The sequence below is a fragment of the Armigeres subalbatus genome, chromosome 2 (genome assembly GCF_024139115.2).
Source record: "Armigeres subalbatus isolate Guangzhou_Male chromosome 2, GZ_Asu_2, whole genome shotgun sequence".
Classification (NCBI taxonomy): domain Eukaryota; kingdom Metazoa; phylum Arthropoda; class Insecta; order Diptera; family Culicidae; genus Armigeres; species Armigeres subalbatus.
In genome coordinates, this window is record NC_085140.1 from 412,447,616 (window position 1) to 412,475,611 (window position 27,996).

General features: G+C 40.3%; 1 protein-coding gene and 1 non-coding gene across 2 annotated transcripts in view; one reads left to right on the forward strand and one right to left on the reverse strand.

The window, feature by feature from the left end:
• The window catches only part of LOC134213372 (calcitonin gene-related peptide type 1 receptor), a 291,025-nt gene that overhangs the window by 212,859 nt on the left and 50,170 nt on the right, over positions 1-27,996 (forward strand). The window lies entirely within an intron of this gene.
• On the reverse strand, positions 22,258-22,332 carry Trnaa-agc (transfer RNA alanine (anticodon AGC)). Its single transcript has one exon. It is a non-coding gene; the product is annotated as a tRNA-Ala (tRNA).

Consider the following 27,996-nt stretch of genomic DNA (forward strand, 5'->3'; position numbering starts at 1 on the left):
TCAGACTGTGGCACCCCGCCCTTACGTGAGCGGTTTAACTTCTCATAAAACTTTCGTGTGTTATTAGGTACAGTTGCTCCGTCTCTTCACGGTCTCGATCTTCCTGCTAGCGCATTTTCCTCCGGAAAATCGAGTTTTGAATGTTCCGCGCCCGTTTATATCGTGCCTCGTTGGCCCTCGTGTGGTGTTGCAGCAATCTCGCCCATGCTGCCTTCTTCTCTTCTACTAACTGCTCACATTCGCCGTCACACCAGTCGTTTCTCTGATCCGGGGGCACCGTGCCAAGTGCAGCGATTGCGGTGCTTCCAATGGTGGATCGAATATCTCTCCAGCCATCTTCAAGAGACGCTGCGCCTAGCTGCTCTTCCGTTGGGAGTTCCACTTCCAGCTGCTGCGCGTATTCTTGGGCTAGTCTACCGTCACCCAATGTTAAGCCGCGGCGTCCGACTTTTACGCGTGATGTACACCGTCGAGAGTTTTGAGCGCAGGCATACTGCAACGAGGTAGTGGTCGGATTCAATATTCGCACTGCGGTAAGTGCGGAGAAGAATTTACCGTCGATTAGAACGTGGTCGATTTGGTTTTCCGTTTCTTAGTTAGGTGATCTCCATGTGGCCTTATGGATATTTTAGCGTGGGAAGAAGGTGCTTCGGACTACCATTCCGCGGGAGGCTGCAAAATTTATGCATCGTTGGCCGTTGTCGTTCGATACGGTATGCAGACTATCCGGTCCGACGACCAGTCTATACATTTCCTCCCTTCCTACCTGAGCGTTCATGTCACCGATGACGATTTTGACGTCCCGCAGTTCATCGTATGTCTGCTCCAGCTGTGCGTAGAACGCTTCTTTCTCGTTGTCGGGTCTCCCTTCGTGTGGGCAGTGCACGCTGATGATGCTATAGTTGAAGAAACGGCCTTTTATCCTCAGCTTGCACATCCTTGCGTTGATTGGCTGCCACCCAATCACGCGTTGGTGCATCTTTCCCAGTACTATGAAGCCGGTTCCCAGCTCATTGTTGGTGCCACAGCTTTGGTAGAAGGTAGCCGCTCGATGCCCGCTTTTCCACACTTTCTGTCCTGTCCAGCAGATTTCCTGCAGCGCTACGACATCGAAGTTGCGGAGATGTAATTCATCGTAGATTATCCTGTCGCAACCTGCGAAGCCTAGCGACTTGCAGTTCCATGTTCCAAGCTTCCAATCGATCCTTTATTCGTCGCCTAGGTCGTTGCCGATTGTATCGAGTCGCATTATCTCTTAAATTGTTCGTAATTATTGGTTTTCCTGGTGGCTTATTGGGCCTGCGCAAACCTCCTGTCTCGTCGGAAGGCCGTCGTTTCAGGGCTGTTTAGCGTCCCACCTAACACCAGGGCCTGGGCTTGTACGCTTTGAACGGCACACGGTCGCTTTGGTGGGGCCTACTTGCGGATACATGCAGCGTTTTATAGGAATTTAAGGTGGTTATACAACAAAGCCACAAGTCGGCCATCTTGGACACCACGTGCTTTTTCTAGTGATTTTTCGAAGAACATGAATTGAGAGAACCACAACGCCCATAAGGATGAAATCTTCCGTAGATCGTTTGCTCACTAATGCTGAATAATCGACTTTAATTTCAGCATTGTAGGAACATTATTACGCCAGATTTGAACTTTTGATAATAGGAGTAGAAAACCGTGTGGTGAATTTGAAATTCACCACATGGCTTGATTGTATAATCACCTTAACAGGGCCCACTGTCAAACCCCACCACATCCTAGGCAAGCTCCACAACTCGCAGATGGCCTGGGGAGGGATCGTTAAGCCCTTGGACATAGTCCCTGCTGCCCGTGGTGAATTATGATAGTCTTTGGAAACTTCTTGTTTTATCTGGTATATAGTTCAGATCATTTGCGCGTTAGTCGAGCAGCGCTTAGCATGGTTCCACATTCGTCTTTGGTCTGATTTTTTTTGTAAAGTAGCTAATGTTGTCGAAGTATACAGCATTTCATTACTCAATGGAAGGAGCATAAGAAAAGGTTCAATGTAGACACAAACACAAAAGTAGCTATTATTTTCTTGTGACCGAAGACCTAATGCAAGGGCTTACCGTTGACTTAATGCAATCTGTGCATTTGTCGTAAATTATGACAAACAATGACTGTAATGAAATGCTTAGGTGGAACAATTTGTGTTCTTTCTTCTCACTAATCAATTCAAATTACATCGATCACGTCATACTTTTTACATTCGCTTTGTTCGGCTTCTGATACCGTATTTGGTCGAATGAGTCGTATGATTCGACCTTATGAACCATTCGGCCAAATGGCTCTTTCTGTTAAACAGCAATTTTGTCCAAACGGCATTTTCTTAAGAAAAATCCCTCTCAGCCAAATGACATTTACTGCCACACGACCCATTGACCTAACAACATTTTCGGACGTATGGCTTGTTCGGTCATAGAGCCTGTTCAACTAATATGTTTCTTCGGCCAATCTTCCTATTCGGTGTACAAGTTTTCATCCTAACAACCTTTTCGTGTAAACATTTAAATCGGCCAAATGCAATTCGAGTAGAAGTCTTTCGACCTAATGTGTTAATCGGTCAAACGACACCGAGAATTCTTATGATTTTCCTAGGAACATTCGTTGGATGTTCCTCGAGAATTTCAGTTTTTCAGAATTTCCGCTTGAAAATATTCTTTTTTTAGGCATTCTTATGTTTTTTTGCAAGAAACTCTTTTAAATTTTTCCCATTGACTTGCACGAGAAAATTCCGCTTAGTTTTCATCGATAATTCCTCTCAATTTTTACAAGAAATTTATTTGAATCTCAACGGAAATGTTTTTTTAATCTTTCGTTTATTTTGGAGGTTCAATTGTCGTGAAGCGTTACGGAGCCGAAATCAAGTTTAACAATTCATTTCTTAAATCTTATACATAATGTTAGTTTTGGGGAACCGAGAGATTCGCGGTTTGGTCGAGGTTAGAGAATACAATAATATAGTAGGAAAGGAAGGGAATTTAGGGTGCTTAAGTAATTATGATTCTGATGTTCACATAGCTGATATTCTTGGCGATGTTTCACATCTGTAATCAACGGAAATGTTAACTGCTAGAGATTTCTTGGAAGATCCCGTGAGGCTCTGGGAATGGCAAATAAAGTCCATGACACTCTACAGACTCACTAGAAGGTTATTTATTATTTTCCTTCTATCTCCACAATTAGCATCAAACTCTTTTCACATTCACTATAATTTGGCAACCGACATCGTATCGCATGTCATTTGGCCGTATGGTCCATTTGGCCAAACGGCACTTCCGGCCAAATGGCTCATTCGGCCTAACGATAATTTTGGTCAAACGGCATTTTCTTCTTATCGACCTGTTTGGCCAAACGACTTTTTCGGCATAATGGCCAATTCAGCCGAATGACATTTTCAACCATATTTGAATCTCTTTGGACCAAATGACATTTGTTGCTAATGACATTTTCGGCCGTATAACTAGTGCGGGCATAAAACTTGTTCGGTTGAATGGCATCCTCAGCCAAAACTTCTTATTGGGTCTTAAAGTTTTCTTCCTAATAACCTTTTCGGCTAAGCGTTCCTTCCGGCCAAATGGAATTCGGCTAGAAGTCTTTCAACCTAATGTGTTATTCGGTCAAGTGGTCTTTGCCAGATGGCTTTCAGTCGAATAATTTTCTGTAAAACGGCTTTTCTTCGAATCGACGTTAGAGTTTTGAGGGAACATTCGTTGGATGTACCTCGGTAAATTCTTTCGAATTTGTTTGGAAGTTTTATTTGAATTTCGTCAGGTAATTTATTCAAAATACAAAGAGACCTTCTTTGAATTTCCACTCAAAATTATTCTGTTTCCACATGCACTCAACTTGGATCACGGAATCCAAATTTAATATTTATGAAATTTTTATGTACAGGTACTCTTCTTAGATATTACAAGAATACCTTCAAACTAACCTTCAAACTAAAAAATTCAATAATGGGTCTGAGAGTTGATAACCAAAATAACAAATAAATTTAATATTAACTGGATGCTATCGACTGTTTGGATTTAGCACCGTGGACTTGTAGTCACTTTGGCAATGCAAACGGAAGGGATTTTTCGGCTTTGCAGTCATTTTAGCAATGCAAACGAAAGTTTGAAACAATTTTTCGTTTTCATTGCTAAAGTGACTGCAAAGCCGAAAAATCCCCAGTGATAAATTTTATAGTAAATATTCTTCTTCCCCGCACGTTACTACACTGTTACTTAATCTACAATTCAGAAAAATATCGCCTTTGTTAATGTTTAAAAAAAATCATATAGGTATAAAGCAATTCGTGTTCATTATTGTGGCATGTTCGTTTCATTCCAATCAAACCAGGTTTCGGTAAACAAGCACTTTACTTTCGAAAAATATAAAAAAAATCCTCGTGTTTCCCAAGTTCAAATCACATAAATCATTCGAATGTTTTATGTACATATCAATTCATCACAAGCCCCGAAAAAAAAACCCGTCAGCCTATATATTCTAGGCGCCACAACCACATCATTATAGGGGTAGAATTTCTCACTCTGGTCACGTGCCGGAATGCGTGCGGCAGAATAGTACGTCGGTGGCATAATTGTGGGGCCGCATACCGTTCTATGACACATGTGACTACAGCACATGACAATCTGTCGTTTCCGATGGCGACACTTACCTCCGCATACATACGCACAACCGAACCCGAATGGTATTGAAAGTTTCGCCTACCGTGAGAGATGATTACATGCCGGTTGATCGTCGCATTCCGGAAGGAACCAACGATGACGATGGCGCCGGAAATCCAATCAATGAATCCATTGTCATTATGATCATCATTTCATGCATGCTGTAAAGTATGGGATACAAATGGATGGTTTTTCGAGTAGGTACTTGGATTGTCACTTGAATCGGAATCCGTGCGTTTGAGAGACGCGTTGAAATCATAAATGGGTTGTGGAATGGGAATCTGTAAAGTGGATGTAATGAGGAAATGTAGAATTGACTTGATCAAAACCGTTCAGAATCACTTTCACACTTGGAAGCCATAATAGATTACTTACAACAGGCATTTCACCACCTAACAATAAATATTTTAACTTCTCGTATTATCTTCACCATAATATTGTTCTGAGTGAACGATTGAATGGTTTCTTAATTTGTTCTATTTCAAAATAAAGTATTCGTTGATATCTTGTATTGATAAAATACACGGAAATGAAAACATTAATAACATCCATCAAGCGTCAAATCCTTAATATCAATACTCCCACAGATCCACATTCAGAAAAGGGAAATTTAGGATACAATTCAAATAAGGAAGTCTATAAATGGTGATGGTGCATCTACCAAAGAACTGATGGCATCTATTCAACGCCTAAGTCTATTTTTACATAACGAGGGCACAAATGTTCGTCGACTAAGAACCCATCAACACTTAATTGAACAGCTCTCGAGACAGGTAGCTACCTTATTAACTAGGTTGGCACAGTCACTATATTTGACGGCAAAAGGACACCTGCTTCCACGCGAAGCCATCATTTATCATGGGCCACCACGGACGGCAACCGACCAGTAGCAACAGCTCTCCGTCAAACTGAAGGAAAGCTAACAAAGTGAATGAAACGTACTGTCAACAGTTTTCCTCGACCAATCTTTCTCGTGTCACCCTCCGTCCTTTGCATTCTGGGTATACGCATGAATGGCACGACATGTCCAACGTGTTTGGAAAAAGTTTCCTTTTTCGCAGCTATTTATCATGGAGCTTCTTCCCCACAAAAGTGAAGACACTTTACCTAAATGGTGGCATCGATGATGATGGTGACATTTGTGCTTTTTTCCTCAAACATGCGCTCGCTTCAGCTTGTTGGCTAAGTTCGGCTTCTTTTACGACTATAATGACCACTTTTATAGGATCATAACCATCGCAATCATTAATCAATTAGGGCCTCTTGAAGGCTCAAAAGGCATATCCAAATACGAATATTTATGAGGCATTATTATTTTTTTCCCAAAGGATTTTAATCGCCATTTTTGGAATTTGCTGAATCTGTTTCATCGTCTGATATTGTCGATCGTAAAAAGTTTTACGATTGTCCTTATGATAAAAAGCTTTCAAATATCTTTTGAATTACAAATAATCCATTTATTTAAATTAATTGCATATTATTCGGCAACTCGGCCGTACGAAAACCATTTTTTTTGTTAAATATGCACAGCCAAGCCACGTGGATCCTTTTTCGCAAATTTCATATCAATTTGTCCATTTTGAAACATGTGCTGTGCATATGCACAGCCAAGATATTTAACCATTTATTTAGATATGTTTAACCGTACAGTACGCGCGCGATCAGGTTCGCCCGTGCTGTGTACCGTAGGCGATGTTTTTTCCACAGTATTGTACAAAATACAACAGCGCGCGTGCTCGGAACTTCCTCTTGCTTTTAGTAAAACCATACAAAATTCCTTTTGAAATTCCAATTTTTTTCCAACTTTGAATTCCAAGAATTTTTTCCTAGAGTTTCGGAAGGTATTTCTTAAGGAATTCCTAAAACAATTTCCAAAGCAATTCATAAAGAAAATCACAAAAAGATATCCAAAGATATCCAAAAAGATAATTGTTTAAGGTTTTTTCCGAAACAATTTCCGTATGTTTTCCTAAAGGAATTCCTGAAGAGATTTCGCAGGAATTTCAAATTTCTAAAACAATTAATGAAGGTATTTCTAAAATAATTTCAAGAGAGTTTATAAAGGAATTTTCGAAGAAATTTCGCAGCGTCTTCCGAAAATAATGTGGATATTCCAAGAACTTTTTGAAGAAATTTCTGAAGGATTTCTCATAAAACAATTTCCGTAGGTGTTCCTAAAACAGTTTCCGTAGGTATTCCTGGTAGAGTTCCCGAAAGATTTTCCATAGGTGTTTTCGAAGAATTTTCCAAAAGAATTCTTAAGGGAATTTCCAAAAGAATTTCTAAAACAAATTCGTAATGGAAATTCTAAACGAAATTCCCAAATTCAATTCTTTAGGAGTTTCCGACTTTTATTGAATTTCTGCAAGAATTTCTTTGGACATTCCTCCAAGAATTCTTTCGGAATGTCTTGGGATTTCTTCTGAAAATCCTCCGGAAATTGCATCGGAGATAAATCCAGAAATTTCTTTGGATATTCCTCATAATATTCCTTCGAAACTTTTCGGGTGTCTGTTTGGCCTTACCAACCGTCGGTAGTGTAACAGTGGCGTCAAACACCAGTCTTCCTCGGTAAATTGAAGATTTCGTGAAATTTGATGGAACAGCAGTGATTTTAGTGAAAATTTGGTAGTGCAAATATCACGCGGTATCGCCGCCGTGTTTCATAATACCCACACACTCATAGTCAAAATATCTGAAACAAAGTGCCGTGCGCCGAGTGCTAGATAGTGCCAAACAAACAACAATAACAGTAACGTCGTATTTGCGTGTATTTTCTCTATTGCGAAGGCTGAAAGTGAGAAAAAGTTACTGGTTCAACCGGACAAATGTCCAGCAGCTCCGCTGGCCCCCCCGAGGGTACAGCAGGAATAACAGGTCAAAGAAATGTACTTGAGTGGCTGCTTGGCTCAAACGAATTGGGTCAGGTAATGGTGCTTGTTTTGCGCCGCAAATTAAACGATAACGTCACAAATGATCAGCATAGAGAAGATGTTCCTCTGCCAGACTCTTTCATAGTGGGTAGGTCTATCGAGCAAGAAGTTGGTGTCAAAGAGGCCAGAACAATCAAAGCATCCCGAGAAGGCCGAGGATCGCGCTACATCCTTCGGACTAACTCCAAATGCATTGTAGATAAACTGACAAAAATAACAAAGCTAACAGACGGCACCAACATCGAAATTATACCCCACCCAACTCTTAATACTGTACAAGGAATAGTATATGACCCCCAGAATAAAAAATACAGTAGAATAACAATACAATTTATTGTAACACTACTATTAATAACATTAAATTGGCAATAGATTATATTGTAAATGTAACCATAGAAATCCATTAGAATGCATTGTTATGAATCATTTACTCAAATGTAAATAAAGTTTTCGCAATAGAATGTACGCATTGTTAAGTATCGTAACTATACAAAATCTGAGATTTTTCCATTCATTTTTTTCGTCACACAATAGAGTGTATGGTTAATATATTGTTGAAATATCCGAACAAAACTGTTCAAAATACAATGGATTGTATTGTATTTGTATAGTAAAACAATACGATTTTTAATTTCTCAGTTGTGACAGCTTTACTGTTCAACAATGCAATTTAAAGGGAAAAAATACATATTTGGCGCCTTGAGGCAAATATTGTTATCCAGTATTTTGCGCTCGATAATGGCGGCCGAGTGAGTGCCTTTTTGACATTCAAGAGGTAGAAAATATTTACATATTTCTATCACAGTAGGCCTTGATTAATTGAAAATCATTGGCACTCATCCGGTATCAACAAACAAACAAATGTCAGGTATTTCTTTTACGTTATTCAAGCATTTGGTGCTTTTTCCGTGGATTTGTTTTTCTTATAATTTAATTATTTTCTAGGAATGAAGCCACACGAAATCGACAAATCAATGTTGATTTCAATTAGACAATTTCAACCGGACACCCGGGTGAGGTGATGGCCAGGTAGTGTCAGGGTCAGGGATGAAATAAACTTCATTTGCCCTATCCAGTTGCCGCCGGCCCCTAATCAATCAATACTTATTCTTGCCCTCAATGCTCTACGTGAACATTGACACTTCTTATATTTACTCTCCCCTTTCCCACTGACTGTGCACAATAACGTTCTGTTTTGGCAGCATGGCAGCATCTGTGCCATACAGTGAGTGCAAAAAGTATTCGTCTAGCTGTGCATTTTCTAAAAAATGTCAAAAATAGAATCTAGTAAGCTCAAAAAAATAAAACTATCGATTACATGGTGTAGCAAAATAATCAATTCATCTTTATTGTTAAAAATCAAACAGAAAAATAGAACAATAACAAAAACAAAGGTAACAAAACATAGCAATTCATTAAATACGGGCTCAAAAAGTATTCGTCTATTCAGGTTTAGCGCGCTTTTGAAACGAAAACAGGAGTTGTAGAATGGAATTCAATATTTCGTTGGATTCCCCTGTGTATCTATGACGGGCTGTAGTTCTTGTTGCATGGAACTGACCAAATTACCCGTAACGGGGGACGGAATATACTTCCATTCTTCTTTCAACACTAATTTCAATTCGTTGTTGTTTGAAATATGACTTTCACGAATTTCACGAAAAGTTTGTCGTCCAGATCCTTCAAATGGAGTTAAATTGGATTCATATCTTGGCTCTGAAGAGGCGTTTTGAGTAGATTGGGGTATTTTAGAGTAGCTACAGCTTAGTACTTTGGGCTGTGAGCTCGAGGTAATTATCGCCCCGTAAGATGTATGTTCCCTGTAAGCCTAATTTCTCAGCAATGGAGTTCAAATTTTCTTTCAAAATGCGGATGAACATTTTGTGATACATAATTCCTTCAATAATGTGAAATTTTCCCACACCGGTTGCGCTCAAGCACCTCAGAAACCATGACGGATCTCCCACCATGCTTTACTGCTCAAAAGAGATTCTGCGGCTGTATCTCAATATTCCTTTTTCGCCATACCATTCATCGGCCATTTGATCCAAATATGCTGTACATACTTGATTTCGTCAGATAACATGACTTGATTCCGAAAGTCATCCTTCTTCCAGCGATATTTTTAGCTGAAATCGAGCTGTTTTTGATAATTTGATGGCTCACTTGAATTTTCTTCCGTGATACTCGTCCATTATACCCATACTTTTCACAAGTATTTCTGTTCGTATTAGTTCATATCTGAGCACTTCTTCTCTCCAACTCACTTGCCTATATGGGTGAACTCGTTTTTAAGGATTTTTTTTATTTTCCGCACAAAAAATCGCTCATCGTTATCAGTTTACCATCGCTGATGAGCACTCTGTTATTTGTTTTGATAGATTTTTGTGGCGCTGATGCGACCAATCCCCAATTAAATGGTTGAATTCTTGCTACCCTTGGTCTACACACATTTCATGCAGTCATAAGTCAAATTGCACTAATTATGCAGGCGTAGGATAAGTTTTTTTTTTTCATTGGGACTCATCTTTTTACTTTTCCCACCCATGGTGCTTCTGTTTTCCGCGCCAAGTTCAAACAAACAAACAAAAACATTATTTGATCTGTCATTGAGTATTGACAAAATGTTGCTAGACATCACTAGAGTGTGCTAGTGTAATTACATGCGAATAAAACTATTATATTCGTGTTTCGCTCGATTATTTTCTGAATAGACGAATACTTTTTGAGCAAGCGAAATTGACGAAATTTAGATATTCTCTACATACCAGAAAAAGTAATTGAAATTTCTATTTGTTTTTGAATAATAATCATGTGTTGATAAGTTTTCTACCAAATTTAGAAGAAAATTTTTTGATTTCACTTCTATCACGCCTAAGTTTTACATCTTACTAAAAAATATGCAGCTACACAGATAGAAAAATCCACTGATATTTACGCTAAAAATCATGCACATAAATGGAACGCCATTATTAGCGTAATTCCAAACGGGATATAGCCTAAATATATACAATATTCGACGTGAATAGTCAAGATTGCATACAAGTTGTAAGCAATCTTGTTAGGAAGAGACCCATTTAAGCGTAGAATAGCGTAAATTTCCGCATGTCAAGTTTTACGCGCTGTTTATTATTCATTATTTTTTTCTGTGTAGACGAATACTTTTTGGACCCACTGTAATACTCCACAAGCAGAGCGGCGAAAGTATCCTGACTGACTAAAGGCACCTCACCGTAAAGTTGAAAAGGCCAATTTTGACCTTATGTAGGTAATTAGTGAAAGAAACCCTTTAATGAATCCCTTGACAAATATCAGCACAATGACTTTATACAGTTACTAATGGTTCGTAGCATGTCAATTGTAACAGGTCTAAGGATCAGTAAGTATCAGTCGGCAGCTGTAAGGAAAGGATACTTCCGCCGCTCTGCTTGAGGAGTATTGTGGCCTTGATTGTGGCAATATCTGTCAGAATGTTATTGTGCACAGTGGGAAAGGGGAGAGTACAAGATGTGTCGATGTGCAATGTGCACGTAGATCATTGAGCGTAATGCTCAAAAGTCCCCTTTTAAAGTATTGCTTGATTGGGGGCCGGAGGCGACTGGATAGAGCACGGCATTTAGTTTAGTGCGTCCAGCGTTGTGATACTACCTGGCTATCGCCTCATCCAGGTTTCCGGTTGCAAATTTCCTTTCCCTTAGAAAAACACATTATAATCATCATTGATTTGACATTTTTTTGTGCTTTCATTCCTAGAAAAAAATGTTATAAAAAAGGACGAAAAAAGTACCAAATCCTTGAACAACGTAGAAGAAATACTTGACATTTGTTTATTTGTTGATACCGGATGAGTGCCAATGTTTTTCAATGAATCAAGGCCTACTGTAATTGAAATATGTAAATATTTTCTACCTCTTGAATGTCAAAAAGGCACTCACTCGGCCGCCATTATCGAGCGCAAAATACTGGATATAGTTTATATGCAATGTAAAGAAACGTTTCAAAAGTTATCAATGTATGAAACTTATGTACGAAAACGTTTCAAAAACAATTGCAAGTATAGTTACATTAGAGAAATATGCTGATGTATTGTATCCTCAGTGTTGATACAATCTGTGCAACCATCAAGAAACAATGTATCCTAATGTATACCGTACATTTTATGGTAATTCAATTGTTTACACTATTGAACCAATAGTACATTTTTATCCGGGCCGGATACCGTAAATACAGATGAAGAAGAAATTAGTGACTACCTAAAAACACAGGGAGTTCACGCTGTACGCCGGATTAAGAAACGAATGCATGGAACATTAAAAAATACCCCCTTGTTAGTCCTTTCGTTTCATGGCACGATGCTTCCGAAACATGTATTCTTTGGCCTTCTGCGAATGCAAGTACGTGCCTACTACCCCACGCCAATGATGTGTTACAAATGCGGCTCATATGGACACTCTCGGAAACTCTGTCGACAGCCTGAAATCTGCCTTCGATGCTCTGGCCTACACGGCATATCAGAGGGAGAACAATGCGAGAACCCCCCGTGCTGTATTCAATGCAAAGCTGACCATCCCACAACCTCTCGTGAATGTCCAAAATATAAGCAGGAAGAAAAAATCGTCCGTCTAAAAGTTGACAAAGGTATATCGTTCGCCGAAGCAAGACGCATATTTCTTGAGAATACAAGGCAGGAGACATACGCTGGAGTTGTGCAGGAACATATTCAAAAACAACTTACTGAAAAGGACCAAACGATTGCTACTCTACAAAAACAAATAGCTGCCCTAAGAAAAGATCTAGCCGATCTTAAACAAATATTGAAATCACGCCCACAGAGTCAATCACCCTCACCACGCAATCCACCAACAACATCCGATATTCGAAATCTATCGACATCTACAGCTAAACATCCAAAGGTACCTGAGCACGGCGATCGAATACCCCGTAAAGAACAACCTTTTACCTCCCCACCATCGAAGCGACGAGATAACCGCAAATTCGACAAACAGGATTATGACGTCAATACCCGTAGTAGGAGTGGAAAACGGCAGATGGAAATATCTCCTATTGAAAACAACAACTATCGGGGGAAACGTATATCAACGCCAAACACAAACAGCACCACCTCAAACAACGACAAGAATAATGGACAAGAAGCCCTATAGAATACCACACTGGAACACCCAAGGTAACGACCCCGCAACAAAAAAGGACACGAGAATGAATGAACAAATTCAAACAGCTTTTGACAACACCGGTAACCTCAGCAATCTCCTGGAAACTGCTCTCAGGCAACCATCGATAACCACAATGAACGCTGCCGAATACGATAGAATACACAACCTCAACAGCATACCATCGACCAGCAAGACGACCAACTACCTACAACATGATTCGCCATGCGCGAGGCCTTCCACGCCGACCCTGACCAGGGATGTACCGGAAAATTCCGATGAACCTCTGGCGGCAGTCGGCGTGGGCAGCCCGCCTTCACAGGCAAGTACCCTTTCCTATATAGTACCTTGTAAACAGACACGTACCACTGCATTTCCAATTAATTCAAGGAAAATCGCCTCACCTCATATTATAAGCAACAAAATCATCGCGCCTATCGGCATCACTCGACGAGGGGAGGAAGAGCGTGCAGTAGCCTCCCCCCTCCTATCACAGAGAGTGGATGTCCAGCGGAAATCTGGCGAGGCCAGCCACCAGTGCCATGCATCAATACCCTCCCCATGGAATCCGTTCGACATGGCCATTCACGATCACTTCTCCACACAACTTACAAACCACAATCAAACTATTCCCGCATACTCAGCCAGGAAGATAATTTCTCCAATTAGCAAGACGTTCCATGCAAAGAACCACTTAAACAGAAATCCATCAATCTGCCAGATCATCAAACCATCAACATTCGATTCGCCAAGCGCGAGGCTCCCCACGTCGACCCTGATCAGAGATGTACCAGAGAAATCTGAGGAGCCTCTGGCGGCAGTCGGCGTGGGTCGCCCAAAACTCCGGGCAAGTATTCAAATACCTTTTCCACCAATGAATCGTCCAAACCCCACTTCTCATATCACCACCTCAGGTGCTGCGGAAAAAACGTATCCACCAACACACTGCAACAGTTCAGCCACTGACGCATTAGGTTACAATAGGTGCCATACAGTGAACAACAAGGTGAGCGAAGAGCAACCACAGTTTTCAGCACACTGCTCATCATCCAGCCAACTAATGGAGCCCCATCACGACTATCAAGAACCTACAACTCCATCTGAAGCTTCAACAGAATCTGACACAGCGACGCAACAGACCTCATCATTTGCAGTTCAATGGAACATAAATGGACTCCGCTCTCACAAAAACGAGCTTCAAATCTTGATCGCAAATTATCAACCGATTGTAATATGCTTGCAAGAAACGAATGCTGATAGCAGTCGATTACAATCTGACTTCCTAGGACAAAACTATCATCTACTGCTCAGTCATTGCTCAACTCACGGCAGGCAAGGAGCTGGATTAGCAATTAAAAATGGAACACTATACCAGCAAATAAATTTCAAAACTAACATCCAAGCAGTAGCAGTCCAGTTGTACACACCAACAACAATGACGGTTGTATCTATCTACCTCCCACCAAAAGATAAAAATGCTGCCGAGATGCTAGGCAAACTTTTGGACGAGATGCCGAAACCAATCCTCATACTAGGTGATCTTAACGCTCACCACGCTGCCTGGGGGAGTAGTACCGTCAACTCAGCTCCAGAATCTAAAAAGAGGCGAAGCTATCCTGGATTTGGCTGTGTACCACGACATGGTCGTCCTTAATAATGGCACGCATACCCGCATCGACCCTTCCACCGGATTATCGCAAGCCCTCGATGTATCACTATGCTCGGTGTCTCATGCTACCAGTTTTACTTGGAAAATATTACTGGACTACTCTGGTAGTGATCACCTACCAATTCTGATCGACGTACCCGGCAACCCAAAGAGATCCAATCTCCGACCAAAATGGATTCTCAAAAAAGCCAACTGGGAGCTTTACGAAAACATTACGAATGCAACCCTACGTTCAGGATGCAAGTATACGGTAGAAGAATTCACCAAGAAGATGATTGATGCTGCTGAGGCAAGCATCCCAAAAACTACAGGTAATACAGGACGAAAATCTGTCGCCTGGTGGAACGAGGAAGTGAAATCAGCAATCAAAATCAGACGAAAACGTCTGCGCACCCTGCGCCGCCTGAAAGAAAATGACCCACAGAAAGTCACCGCACTCAAAGAGTTCCAGGAGGCACGCTCGGTCTGTCGCAGAGCAATAAATGAAGCGAAACAGAAAAGTTGGGAGAACTTTGTAGAGAGTATCAACCCAGCTACCCCTACAAGCCAAGTATGGAATAACATAAATAGGCTTCAAGGAAAAAGACAAAACAGCACGATAACACTCAACCTACCGTCAGGCCACTCAAACGATGGGCAGCTGGTTGCGAATGCACTTGCTGACGAGTACCAACAAAAATCATCAGACGCGCAATATGCAGAAAGTTTTCGCAAGAAACACAAAACAAATACCTGCTCTATGTATAAGACCCAGCGCGCAAACGTACACAAATATTACAACACAGATTTCACCGTAGAAGAGCTCACGTGGGCACTAAAACATCGAGGCGGTGGTTCTTCAGGAGTAGACGACATAAACTATACACTTTTGCAGCGTCTCCCACCTACTGCGAAAATCGCTATGTTGGAGCTATTCAATAGAGTATGGGAAAGTGGCAATTTCCCGGCACAGTGGAAAATCGGCATCATAGTACCCATCCCAAAGCCCGAATCAGACCGTAGTAAACCCGAAGGATACAGACCAATATCGCTACTCAGCTGTCTAGGAAAACTATTCGAAAGAATGGTTAACCGTAGACTTATCACCGAGTTGGAGGCAAAGGGAAAATTAGACGCACGTCAACACGCTTTCCGCCCAGGAAAAGGTGTTGACTCTCACCTCGCCAGGATGGAATCGCTCATTCAACACGAAAGTGATGAGCATGTAGAGATAGTCTCGCTTGATATCTCAAAAGCTTATGATACGACACACAGACCCACTATCCTGCACACCCTCGCCAGATGGCGAATTTCGGGAAGGTTAATGAATATCATTTCCAGTTTCCTATGCGATAGATACTTCCAAGTAGCTGCGAATGGCGCACTATCCACAATGAGAAGAGCAGAAAACGGAGTACCACAGGGCTCCATCCTGTCTGTAACACTCTTTCTTGTCGCTATGCAGCCAATATTCGACAAAATCCCAAGCGATGCAGAAATCCTGCTGTATGCAGACGATGTCATACTGATAGTGAAAGGTAAAAACCATGGTACGATCCGCAAGATACTAAGGAGAACAGTTGGTGCAGTAGTGAAATGGGCCAACAGGGCAGGATTTGAAATAGCCCCAACAAAATCTAAATTACTCCATGCATGCTCGATACACCACCGTAAACGGGGACGGACCATTAAAATAAATCGAATTCCTATTCCTCGAGTACGAACTCTAAGAATTTTGGGCATATCCCTTGACTGCAAGTTTAATTTCTTGAAACACTTCGCAGCTGTTAAGCAATCTTGTCGATCAAGATTCCGTATTCTTCAGATACTCGGGAATCGACTCAAACGAAGCAGTAGGATAACTCTGTTTAATTTAGGTTTCAGCTTAGTTGTATCGAAACTACTTTTCGGTGTAGGGGTCCCGAGGTCTTATATCAACGCGATGGGAAAAGCTCTAAGTCCCATCTACAACGAAGTAATTCGAAAAGCCTCTGGTGTCTTTCGCACAAGTCCTGTGCCCTCTGTTATGCCTGAAGCCGGATGCCTCCCCTTTCGATTAGCACTTATTCAGCGACTTTGCCAGCTGTCCGTTCGACTATTGGAAAAAAACGACTGCGTGGGATATCCTGTAATACAGAGAGCCAGATCACTTCTGATGGACGCAACCAAGTGGACCTTCGCAGATGTATGCAAAAATACGCGAACTTCAGACAGAGCATGGTACGCACTACCCCCAAAAATCGACAATAGCCTTAAGCGCAGCATCAGAGCTGGCGCTAGTAAGATTACTGTACTGCCACAATTCAACGAACTTATTGCAAAGTACTACGAAACACACGAGCAAATATACACTGATGGCTCCAAAGACAACAACAGAACTGGGGCGGGTATTGTTACTCCCACCAACAAAATTAGTCTGCGGCTTCCTGATCCATGCAGCGTGTTCTCTGCCGAAGCTTTCGCTATCAAAACAGCTGTCTCAGTTATTCATAACACTGGAAAGTTTGTTATCTTCACAGATTCGGCAAGCTGTATCGATGCCCTAAATGGTGGCCAATCTAAACATCCATGGATACAATCAATTGAAAAAAGCATTGAAAACAAAAACATTACTTTTTGTTGAATTCCTGGACATGCTGGAATAGCTGGTAATGAGAATGCCGACGAATTAGCCAGACAAGGACGACTCCAAACACAACTGGGCATCCCTATGCCAGGACAGGATATTGTACGTGAAGCGAAAAATAAAATATGGGAAGCATGGTCTTTGGAATGGCACCACAGTCAATCACATCTACGACAAGTTAAGTCATCACCGTCAAAGTACCCAGACCGTAAATGCCCTTCAGAACAGCGCGTTCTTACACGAGCTCGCATAGGACATACACGTCTCACTCATGCACACCTGATAAGCCGTACCGCCCCACCTGTGTGCAACTACTGCGGAGTGCAACTAACAATCCATCACATTCTAGTTGAATGTAGAGGTCTTGGAAAGATCAGGGAGGAATGTTGCATCACGGGATCACTCTCTGAAACACTCGCTTACAACAAAGATAAAGAGAATGCAGTTATAAAGTTTTTGAAAGCCTGTAAACTGTTTGATGAAATTTAAATTGAATTGAAATGTAAAAAAAAAAAACTAGTATTAAGCGGACACGAATGTCATCGAAGTGATAAAGTGTCTTTAATAAACTAAAAAAAACTCAAAGGTGCAGCCCAATCGGGTTGTACGCAAAGGTGACGTAGGACTACGTAGCTATACGAAATGGAGGGTATTTTTCATTATAATTTGTGTAAATTTATTAGCATTGTGCAAACTGCTCGGAGGTCAACCGAATCAAGAAACTGAAAGTAGCTCCCAGTTGAACCAGCCGTGGAAAAGGAACGACTCATCGGCCGCATCGCCACTGGAGCCATTCGTCTATTTTTCAGTGGATATCATCAGAATCCTAGAAGACATTATGCTCAAAAATGTCCGGAATAAAGTAAAAATAAGCAGAATAGGGGGTGGTGCGAAATTAAACACAAATATATTAATTTGCAATGTTCGACTTCCGCCCGCGATGCGTACATGCATCGTTTTCTATAGCGCTGGTGGCAAAGTGAGCAGGACTTCAAGAATAAATTACAAACAGTCCTTTCCAGGACTTAAACTATTTATCCAAGAAGAGGTTTAGACCGTTAGGAAAGTTGTTCACCCAGACAAACAGACTTCTCGGCTGTTTAAACGACAATGACGATTTTGGAAAGATTTGTTGTTTTTAATAATGCGCCATTTGAAAAACTAATGCAGCTAAACGACATTTTTCACTAAGGTGGTGTCTTCATCGATTTGGCCGTCGTCGACGGAAAGTGAAATTCTCTTGCAAGATTCTTTGGTTTTGTTTCGTTAGTCATTAGAAATGCTATCAATTTTTTCCGGGTTACCATCGTTTGGCGACGACAGAAAGTTGCCATTTGGTAGCACAACCACAAGTGCGCGTCGGAGGGAGATGATGCAATGAGTTTGTTCATGGCGGATGGATGGCGTCAGTAGCAGTCAAATCTAATTTCCTCACAAGATTTTGATTATGTTTTGTTGTAGTTGAGGATTGAAAAGCTCCATTATTGGAAAAATATCGGTTCTATGGGGGGATGCAAGAATGTTCATCAAAGTCCAAAATGAATAGTTTGGCGTTGACAGAACGTTACCCTTCGATAGCAGAATCATAAGCGCGCGTCGGTGAGTGAAAACGCAACAAATTTATTCGAATTAATGGAATCGCTCACAGCAACCGAACTATCACGCCAAACGCCGATTCCACCGAAACAGTCCATTTTGCAATCAACCCTTTCTGTTCAGAAGATGCTGGTCCTGAGAAGGACCAATTTTGTGTCCCCAATGCACCTGTCCAATAACTAACTGCAACCCAATGCTTGTCGAAACGTTAGGGTTAGAATTCCACTTCGTGCTGTTATTGTTCGACGACCACTCGATGAGTTTTCGCTAAGACGCCACCATTTGGAATAGATTTTCAGCATCGCACGGGATCGAAACAGACGTCATTTTTGTAATCAACCCTTTCTTCACATAAAATGACGACTACCAACGCAGACTTCCACCACCAATTCGATGATTTTCCTTTGAAAAGATACCAGAGCGTCTTCGTGCTGCTGTGTTCGCTCTGCTGCGTCAGCTCTGCGTAAAATCTTATTCCCGATCAAAATGGCTCGCGCACGCTGGAAAGCAGCTTTCTTGTATTCAATAAATTAAGCCCGTTAGCTCCGCCCCTTTGTGATCTGATATAGGTGTAAATATAATGTGCACTCATAACGATTAACGAAGGGGCGGGGCTAATGGAATTACTTCATTAGATATAAGAAAGCTGGTTATCGACGCGCGCGAGCCATTTTGATGGGGATTCCGCAGACAACGGACCGTTCATCCTCCGAACAAATTCTAAGAATCCTATCAAATTTTCTCGCAAGATTCTGAATTTTGTTATGAGATGTTGTTTATCTAAGATGCGTATTGTTGCGAGGAATGACAACAGAAATTTGACTCAAGACGAAGTTTCTCCATACTACAAAACATTATCTTTCGGCATCTGTCTGTCCGAGCGACGTTCAACGATGGGTGGTTGCTGTAGAAAGTTTCCACTGAGATGGCATCTTCATTGATTTTATACAAAAGCCACCATTTTATACAAAAGACGGTTGATCCGACTATCCGCAATAAACTTCAAACTGAAAAGCTCAATCGTAAATAGCGAATTTGATAGCGCGTCGGAGCGAGATGATGCAGTAAATTTGAATGGATGCGATCACTAACAGCAACCAAGCTACCACGCCAAACCCGAAGCCACCGAAACAGTCCATTTTCGCAATTAACTCCTTCTTTAAATGTTGGTCCTGAGAAGAACCAATTCTCTTTTCCCAATTCTCATTCCAATAACTAACTGCATCCCATTCCAATAACTAACTTGATGATTTTTCGCTAAGCCTCCAAAGGTTGACATAATTTTTCAGCATTGCCACACTGCCACCCACTCCTTCGTGCTGCTGTGTCCGCTCCGCTGCATCGAATGTCGAACCGCTCTCTGTGGAATCCCGATCAAAATGGCTCGCGCGCGTCGAACAGCAGCTTTCTTGTATTTAATAAATTAAGCCCGTTAGCCCCGCCCCTTTGTGATCTGATATGGGTGTAAATATAATGTGCACTCATAACGATTAATGAAGGGGCGGGGCTAATGGAATTACTTTATTAGATAAGGTACACTGGGGGAAGTGGAAAAGGAAAAATCGATAGTGCATGTTTGAATTAGTGTAAAACCGGTTTAAATGATTTAATTGCGTTCAATCAAAATGGGCTATCAAAAACAGTCAATTTTGCACCAACTGTGCGGTAATTCATACCATTTTGGTCGCCTGAAATTTATGGAAATAGATTTTAAAATTAGGAGTTTTTTTTTTCACTTACCCTAGTGGGATGGGGTAAGTGGAAAACCCATGTTGCCTTGACCTTCAATAGTGATGAGTAGTTACATATAACTAAAATCAATACGGCAATTGTTCTGAGTATCTTTTGTGGAATAATTTCATTACCTTAACGGAATAGATCCTCAAGGAATTCTCGTAATAGCTAGGGGAGGGCTGGTTTTGCCTTCTCGAACGCTAAGTGTACGTAAAGTCTATATGTTCGCCCCAAAGATGAACTTTTTAAAGGAAAAATGGGACTTACAGGGTTTTAAACTAATCAACTTAGTTTAACGAATTGATATGATGTCTGTATGTGCGTATTTGCATGTATGTGTGTGCGCAAATCACGTACAAAATTATCAGCTATTCTTAAACACTTGTCCTTAACCAATTTGTTCGCCAAAAAATTTTATCATAGTATTAGTGTGAGCATCAAAGTATATTCTTGCTTAATGCTATGATGTGGAAAAAACTGTTAAGTATGTACAATTCCAATTTTTCGAGTCGATTTTTACACTTACCCCCTTTTTCCACTTCCCCCAGTGTACCTTATAAGAAAGCTGCTTTTCGACGCGCGCGAGCCATTTCGATCGGGTTTCCACAGACAACGGACCGTTCGGAGAATGATAAATTCTAAGAATCCAATGAAACTTTCTCGCAAGATTCTGAATTTGGTTATGAAATGTTGTTTATCTAAGATGCGTATTGTTGCGAGGAATGACAACAGAAATTTGACTCAAGACGAAGTTTCTCCATATTACAAAACATTATCTTTCGGCATCTGTCTGTCGGAGCGACGTTCAACGATGGGTGGTTGCTGTAGATAGTTTCCACTGAGGTGGCGTCTTCATTGATTTTATACAAAAGAAGGTTGATCCGACTATCCGAAATAGACTTTCTTCAAAGTGCAAAACTCAATCGTAAATAGCGAATTTGATAGCACGTCGGAGGGAGATGATGTAGTGAATTTTAATGGATGGAATCACTAACAGCAACCAAACTACCACGCCAAACCCGATGCCACCGAAACAATCCATTTTTGCAATTAACTCTTTCTTTTCATAAAATGTTGGTCCTGAGAAGAACCAATTTTCTTTTCCCAATGTTGCTTTCCGACTAACTGACACCACAATTTGTAATAAATTTTCAGCATCGGCACTGGCGGTGCAGGATCGCCACAGTGCTATTTTTATGGTCAACCTTTTCTTCATATGAAATTCTGGTTCGTTGAGGTTGAATGATCTGCAGCAACACATCGAGCACCAATGCGATGGATTTTCTTTGAAAATGTTATAAGCGCCTCCGTGATGCTGTGTCCGCTCCGCTACGATCGCTTTGATGCGTCTGCTATGCGTAAAATCTTGTTCAAACTGAGGATTAGATCCAAACCCGCAAGTGATTGATTTTTGATGTCTGTGCTAGTGATGCATGTACGTGATTGGTTAGTTTACCTATTTCTAAAGTTTTCATCAATTATCGATAATAAATAGTTAAAAATCTGTATTTTCAAATACAAAGAAGCGTTGACTCATCCTTGATCGAATGGTCCAAAAAAATTGAAAATCCATCGAGAAACGGCTTAGATATTAAAGTTTGAAGTCTATCATATTTTCGTGACGGTCCCCGATTTTCGCAATCGTAAAGTGTACCCCAATATAGAAAACACAGACGTAGTCCCACGTCAAAAAAAAAAAAAAATTCCATCGAAAAGTTCAATCAAAGGTAATTGCCTATTTCCGGGGATTAAACCACCCGACTTGGACGTTAATTTACAATGTTATGAAAACTCATATGTGAATATGTACGTTATGTGGAAGATATTGATTTGGAAAATGTATTGGAGGTAACCACTTTTCCTTCGATGGGACTCGAACCCATGACCCTACAGTACGCTAGACTGGTGCTTTAACCAACTAAGCTACGAAGGACCTCCGTCGGCCTTCGCAACCTAGCGGCTACTGAACGAGCTCGAGATTCCCAAATTGGACGCATAGTCAAATCACTCGCAATCCATTTCTCAAGCCAATACTTCCACATGTGTATTGTACACAAAATTCAAAGAAGCAAGATCCTTCTTTTTGGATTTTTTTTCCCTACATCTACGGAAATTGTTTCTGGACTACCTTTGAAAATTCCTTTACGAATTTCTTCGCAAATAAACTTTAAGAACTCTGCCAGTACTTTCCCAAAAGATCCCTTTGGAAGCTCTAGGAAGAAATTCTTGAAATTCCATAGGAATTTCCCCAAGGAGTTTCTTCAGAACTATCTCCAGAACTTATTTCGAGAACTGTTTAAGGAATTGCTTCGGTTATTCCATCAGATATATTTAGCAACTCTTACAGAAATTCAATTATACCTTCGGAGTTTTCTTTTGAAATTCTTTCGTAGTTTCCTTTGTGCATTCTTTCGGAAATCTCTTCAGAAAATCCCACAGATTTTTTTTGAAGAATCCTTCGTAAATTTAATTTGGAAATTATTTAGGGAATTTCTTCGAGAATTCTTTAGAAATTCCACAAAAAGTTTCTTCAGGGAAATGCCTTTAAAATTTTCCTTAAAAACTACTTAAAAAATTACTTTAGAATTCCCTATCTCTTCTTCTTCTTCTTCTTCTTATTGGCATTACATCCCCACACTGGGACAGAGCCGCCTCGCAGCTTAGTGTTCATTAAGCACTTCCACAATTATTAACTGCGAGGTTTCTAAGCCAGATTACCATTTTTGCATTCGTATATCATAAGGCTATAACACGATGATACTTTTATGCCCAGGGAAGTTGAGACAATTTCCAATCCGAAAATTGCCTAGACCGGCACCGGGAATCGAACCCAGCCACCCTCAGCATGGTCTTGCTTTGTAACCGCGCGTCTTACCGCACGGCTAAGGAGGGCCCCCTATCTCATTCTTCCATAATTTTCCGGATGATTTTTTTTTTAACAAAATTTCCGGAATTTCATGTATGATTTTTGGAAGAAATCAAATAATTTCTGGAAAAATTTACAAAGGCCTTTTGGGAGGTTTAACGAAAGAATCCCTGGAGGAATTTCCAAATGAACTACAGGGGAAATTTTATAAATTATTCCTGGAGGAGTTCCAGAATGAATTTTTGGAGTATTTACTGGAGAAATTTTAGAAAAAAAAATCCTGGAGGCATTTCCAAATGTATTTCAGGAAAAATTTCCTGAACCTGAATAGATTTGAACCAGAATTTCTAAACAAATTTGTAAAGGAATTATCGGTGCGAGATATTTTAGAAAGAAAATATCTTCCTATATGGGAACTTCTATTTCGTTTCTTAAATGAAATTTCGTATATTGTATGATTCTGCGTCTTTTTGATTTTCTTTACAGCATTGAAGTAAGGCCACTACTATTGATGTTCTTCCTTGTTATTGTTTTTCATAAAGAATCTGGCTCTTTAATGGATGAATGCCGCATGAGCCTTTAGTTTTAATTTTTTAATTTGTAACGTTTTTTTGAAAAGATGAGGAGGTTTTGTGCCTTTTTGAGAAGTAATTCATTAGAAGTAACTCAAAGGGGTTTTTCCCTTCTCCAGATTTTGTGTCAAGAATAAAAAATAATAATAATAATAATTAAGTCAACCACACATCGTGCGCTGAAACTGACGTATATCGATAGTGCTCAAAAGTGAAGTGGTTATTTTATGGTATCGGAACAATGGTACAGTCTATTGCACAGCGCTAGTCGTCTGGATAATCAACTGTTGAGGTTAACCATTAATCACATAGTTAAAATGGTGGATACTAAAGATCGAGTTAACACTTTGAAGTTTGCCTTCGGTCATGACTCTTCGGAACCAACGGATGCGGAGATGTTTGAATTTTGTCGACAGCTACAATTCAACTCTGAGAAGATCTATTCAATCCATAAGGAGAAGGATGCGAGAGCAATTTTCGTGAATCTCAAAACTGAAGGCTTCATAAAGGTGGTTTTGCATAATTTGCAACCCACCCTGGCATTCAGCAGTCAACGTAACCGTATCGGAGGCGGACAACTCGTTCAAGTATGTAAGGGTATTCAATCTACCCCCGGAGATAGAGGACAAAGAAATCTACCAGGCTTTGTCCTCATATGGAATAATTAGGCAACAAGTTCGCGAAAAATATCCTCCGACTACAGGATTTCCTGTCTTCTCGACAGTTTAAGGGCTCTACATGGAAATAACGAAAGAGATTCCCCCTCAAATCCAGATGCGGCATTTCCAGGCCAGGATCTACTATGAAGGAATGATCAACAAATGTTTTATTTGCAAGAACACGGATCATATCAAGGCAAACTGCCCAAAAAAGAACATCACGCAGAACCAATCCTCAGTCCGGGGAAGGTTATACAGTCACATTGTGGAAACAGGCGATCTTCGCCCATATTTCGCAAAACGGACTGAGAACGACCAGGCCGGAATTAAAATGACAGTGCTCAATAAGCAATGTGAGTTTGAGCAACCAGAAACCAACTGGATCCAGGACCCTTCGAGAACCGCAAACCGCTGGAACAAGGCAGAGCAAATAGAAGCAGGGAAGACTTCAATCTGATCATCGAGCGAAGCAGGAACAGAGCTCGTCCCTACCGATGAGCCTGCAGGGGACATGCAACACTGCGATAATCAAATGGATACCACTGACTCATTAATCGAGCAGAAGGTAAAAAACGAGGAAGAAAGAAGAAGCGGAATGACGAAGATGAATCGTCGAATGAATCGGACTACGAAGCAGCAATCAAACTCCCCGGTAACGCATCGCTGTTGGATGCACAGCATAGAAGAACCAGAAGTACGAGCAAACATTTTCGAATCGCACAAGCTGAAGAGATTCAACCGAACATCGCGTTGCCTTCTGGACAGGGAGGTAAGTCCACACATAAGTAAAAGCCACTAGAATGACTTTTTTGAAGAAGATTGCAACAATAAACCTGAATAGCATTAAGACGGATGTCAACAAATCGTTACGAAAGACTTCATTGTAAACGAAGATTTAGTTTTTCTGCAAAAAGTCTTATTCGAAAACTTTTAATTCATTGGGACACACAGAACATTTGTGATCATAAGTGACAAAGACAAGGGAACAGCTATCCTTTTAAGAAGGAATCAAGGGTTTAGGAATGAAATTTATGATCCTAGTGGAAGGATTTTGACAATTGTTTGTGTGAATATCAACCTCATCCAGTGTTGTGCTGAATCATAATCAGACGATAATGATTGCAATTTTCATGTAAAAACTTTTCACGTGAAAACAGTAGGCGAGTTGTCGCCAGCGACAACTTCTCACTCAAACGATAATAAGCACAGAATTTTCATTCAAACATTAATCTTTACTATGATCAGCTAATTGTCAACAGTCCCGTTATATCTTCTATTTGGCGTTATGGTTTCATGGTATTAAGGAAAAAGTGTTCAAAATGTAACGGTAAGTGCTTCAAATCAAGATCGATTTTCAAACGATTCTTAATCGCTGGCGAGTTTTTATCATCTGATAATTTAAAAGTAAGATCGCGGGTGAGTTTGATCATCCTCGATTTTTTGAAAATTTGATTTTTCCCAACCCTGACCTCATCAATGTGTATGCCCATTCAGGGACAAACAAAAAGCGGGAAAGAGATTATTTGTTCAAAAATCAAATGACAACTCACATCATGAAGAGAAATGATGATGATGATGATGATGATGATGGTCCCGCCACATACCCCTACAAAGGTTTGAGCTGAACGATTTATCTTTAAGATAATCAAATAAGATCAATGTAATCGGTTTTGCAAACAAACGATCCGATTGTATATACAGATATAAAATCCAAAATAAAATTCCATACTGTACAGCAAAAATAAATTGGTAAAATGAATTAGAGAACTACACCTAGAATTTTCGTAATCAGGGAAGATCCATAAAGTACGTCACGCAAAAATTGGCGATTTTCAACCCCCTCCCCTTCGTCACGTTTTTTGTAACAAACCCCCAAAATTTTTGTATGGATCGTCACGCTGCTCAGAACCCCCCCTCCCCCCTAGAGGCGTGACGTACTTTGTGGACGGCCCCTCAACAGTAGTGATACATGGAGCTCATCAAAAGCTAAACTTGTGAAACCTCTCGCACAGATTTCAAAAGCTCCTCCAAACATCGCGTTCTTTTCACAAACCAATATCGCAATCTAAAACTCACATGTATCTGAACATGGATCATTAGGTTCGACAACCAAACATCAAAACTTGTGTAACCGCTCCGTCGATAACAAAAGTTTCGGAACAACCGCGAATACAAAGTAATCTACCAGAAGGCTTACTACTAATTCAAGAGCATGATTCAATAGTTCGAAATATGCAAGTTTTTAAATAAATTCAAAATCATTCATATCTGTAATCCGCGCGCGATGCTCAAACTTTTGTAGACTACACAAAGAAAGGTTCAAAAATAAACTACGTCAATAAATTAAAATCCATCATCATCATCATCGAGGCGAACGTTATAGCTTATTAATGCCTCAATAAATAATAAAAATAAAAAATGGTCCATAAAAATCATCCGTTGTTAAAAACTTCGTCAAGATACATGTGTTAACGGGTAAAAAATTTCCGGGTAGCTGTTCAAAAGGCAGCTTTGACGTGTGAAATACATTGTCTCTTAAACTGCGTTAGCGTGACTGCACGTTTGATGTGTGAAGGCATCGAATTGAAAACATTAATACCTTTAAAAAACAAAGAGTTTTGTGAAGCGCCATACAAAAAATAGGGTGTTCGCACATTATCCACGTGTCTAGTATTATATCTATGAATTAGAATATACATGATCAATTAAAGTTCTACTGTGCTGAGAAATACGTGTATAATCGAAGACCTTTTGTTTCAAATCAAAAAAGTCTGCTAACCGTTTCAAATGATTCGAATTATGGATGTCACACCAATTGATATTAAAATCGCCAGCGAGTATATTTAATTTACTAGGATCTATGAACATCTCCAACCAGTTCTCCAAAATTTCAACAAATCGCTGGTCATTTGAACTGGGAGAGTGATATAAAACTCCATAGTTACCCATCTTCATGCCACGTTCAACTGCAATGCCTAAGAACCAGTTACCATCACAAACTTCGTTCAATTGAAGCTTGAATTGAACCGATTCTTTGACATAAATAGCAACACCGCCAGTGTGTCTTGAATGTGATAAACAAGCAGCTACACTGTAACCCGGGATACTGTACTGTTCGAAAGAATCACTGTCAACGATATGCGTTTCAGATAAAAGACTAAAAATGGACGTTTATCTTCTACAAGCTGACGTAATGCAACGTAGTTTGTAGAGAGACCTGCAATGTTCAAATACAAAATATCGAATTTATTTACATTCATACTAGAACTTGGTTGCTATTCATTGAAATGCAAGCTGCTCTTTTGCGTTCAACTAATCTTTTATACACTTTGCATTCAGTACTGAATGCTCCGTGGTTAACGTCCAAATTCGTTTTACGCTCTTGATACATTTTATTACAATTAACACATTTCAATACAGATGACGTGCATTCAGATGTCTTGTGAGGTCCACTGCACTTAGAGCACGCGATAGCGTTTTGCAATCTGTGCTCATGTGCC